This window comes from Montipora foliosa, unplaced genomic scaffold, assembly GCF_036669935.1.
Source record: "Montipora foliosa isolate CH-2021 unplaced genomic scaffold, ASM3666993v2 scaffold_400, whole genome shotgun sequence".
Taxonomy (NCBI): Eukaryota; Metazoa; Cnidaria; class Anthozoa; order Scleractinia; family Acroporidae; genus Montipora; species Montipora foliosa.
This window is the reverse complement of record NW_027179702.1, coordinates 107,501-110,000: the sequence shown is the minus strand read 5'-3', so window position 1 is coordinate 110,000 and position 2,500 is coordinate 107,501.

Genomic DNA, 2,500 nt, shown 5'->3' with positions numbered 1-2,500 from the left:
CTTTGTTTGGTTTGGCAATAGAACTGGTATATACCGCTGAATTTCGCGAGCCCACACAAGCGGGAGAAAAATGCCTAGCAACCGACCACCGTGGGACGCCTCTTTTAGGCGGTTCCTGTAGTATTCATTTAGTAATGCTTTTTGCCCTATGAGGCTTTACATTTGAATCTCTATACTGCTGTGTGATACGTTTTCTTCCAAGAAAATAATTGGTCTCGAAAGTAATGTTTTTAATTTCTTGGTGTTGATTTTCTCAGCAGTAATGTGAATGTGACCTTATGGCGTCTCGCTTTTGCGCCAATTTAATTCTAGGCTCGACCGATATAATCATCGGCGGTAGAAGCGAGTGATCTTCTGGTTTTAAATATATGACCCGGGCCCGGGTATATATATATTTTTTAACGCCTGTTACATTGTGCCCTGTATCAGTGAGGTAGCTGGCTTCTTATAGACTTTTCTTGCTTTTTTTTCTGCGTTTCTTAGCAGATCGCTATGCTCTTTGGAGGCGTTATGTTCTTTTAAATTCTTTCACTCGTTCTTCTTACTTCTTCAGCGTGTTTTGGTTTGTGACCATGGTCAGTAGCTGTCCTCCTTGAACCTCTGGAGTTAATTCGTTCTCGTCGATGCTCTTTTGATATTTGATGTCGATGTCTTTAGGTCGCTTCTTTGTCGAGGCATTAAGATAACCCGACTCTAGATGGAAGTTCTCTAACATATTATTTTGTCAGGGAAGACCGCGGTTTCGATCCTATCGTGTGGATCTCATCAGTTGCCGATAGCTTGATTCAAGGTGAAGAGCTTTGTCTCTCTTTGGTTCTCATGTGTATATATCATTCTCACATTCGCTCAAAATAAAATTTGTAATAAATAAATATTAGAATTTGGTATCTTTGTAAACATTCTATAAAATTATTTGTGCCCACAATAAAAATTAGAGGATGGGTCTTATCGCCTTGAATAATGATTCTATAACAAAATGAAAAAGAGAATTTACATGTAATAGTAGTGTTAAAACTTTACAGAGGGGCTGTGTTGGTGAATGGAGTATGGCATCATTATGATGGGCTGTTGGAGAGGAATTCCAGAGGGCAGGGACTGCAAAAATGTACAGGGAAGCCGTCCACTCCAAGTGGCTTCCTCCTCTCTCACTGTGTGTACATTTTCGAAAAGATTTTGCATTAAAAAGTGGCCTGTATCCTTTGATCTAATGTGAGTGTAGAATAATTTATAAATCATAAAAACATAGATAATGAACCAAGATTTCACTGTTTAAAAAAAAGCAATATTTGTCTCAAAAAAAATTCGTGCAGGGGGTTTCACCTGGAAAAAAAATTCCTGCACAAGCAGTGCGCGAAAAAAAAAATTCGTACCAGCTGAAAATCCCCCACACCCCCCATCACTTTTCTACTGGTCCGTCCCTTAGAGGTTTAATGGCTACCTGCTCTTTTTATCGTGAAATTGTTCTTTCTGTTTGCTTGCGAATTCGCAGAGACACTGCAAAGTGTATGTTTTCTTCCTTTCCTGTATTCAGGATCACGAACGGTGCATTTAGTGGGCTTTTGCAATTTATCGCTCTTTGTAGAGATCGGCACAAGGGCGTAGCTAGGGGGGGGGGGGGTGGGTGATGGGGTGCCCGTGACCCCCCTTTGTAAGCCTTTTTTTAAACGAACAACTTACAATATTCAGGTTGCGAAAACACGAGTACCCTCTGTTTGACACAGTGTGACCCCCCCCCTCCCCCCCTTTGAAAAATCCTGGTTACGCCCATGCGGCAATATGCTAAATGATGCTTTCAAGTAAACAAGAGGCTACAAGTAGCCTATACTCGGGCCTGCAAAAGTACAGTGGTGTATGGTTAATTTAGCACTAAAGAAAAGAAAAGAGAGAAGTTTGTCCTTCTCACATCGGCCTTACATTGCGATTCTCATAATGTTAGACTGTGTAGGAAACGCTAATTGAACGGTTTAAGATGAAACGAAATGACTCATCAAAACATCTTTTGCAGAAAAAAATGAAAGAGAAACGAAGGTGAGATGTGAAAGCATCTTTCCAAGGTGACCAAACTTTCGTGCATTGGTGCACGTAAAGGTAACTTTGTCACGTGCGCGACACGTGCAGATGTGCACTATATCTCGAAACTTGAAAATACCTTCAGAAGTACACAAGTTCCTTGAGGATGGCCATGCCAAATGAATCCATAACGCGAGAATCAAATATTTAAAATATGCCATTTGTTGCAGTTTAAATACTCATAGTAATATGCACCCAATTTTCAAAATAAATATGTTACTTGCCAGCTGGGAGGTCCATATAGGGAAAAACTGTAACCAAGGCCTTCTCGGCCAGCTTTTTCAAGACCGATGTCACAGTTTTTTGCTATAAGGACCGACCCTTTGCTGTTAAATAACTCTTTTTTTTTTTTCCTATCTCTCTCCCACCCTCTCTGAAATCACTTGTTTTAATTGTTGACTCGCACCGCGCTTGATAGCGAATGCAGTAT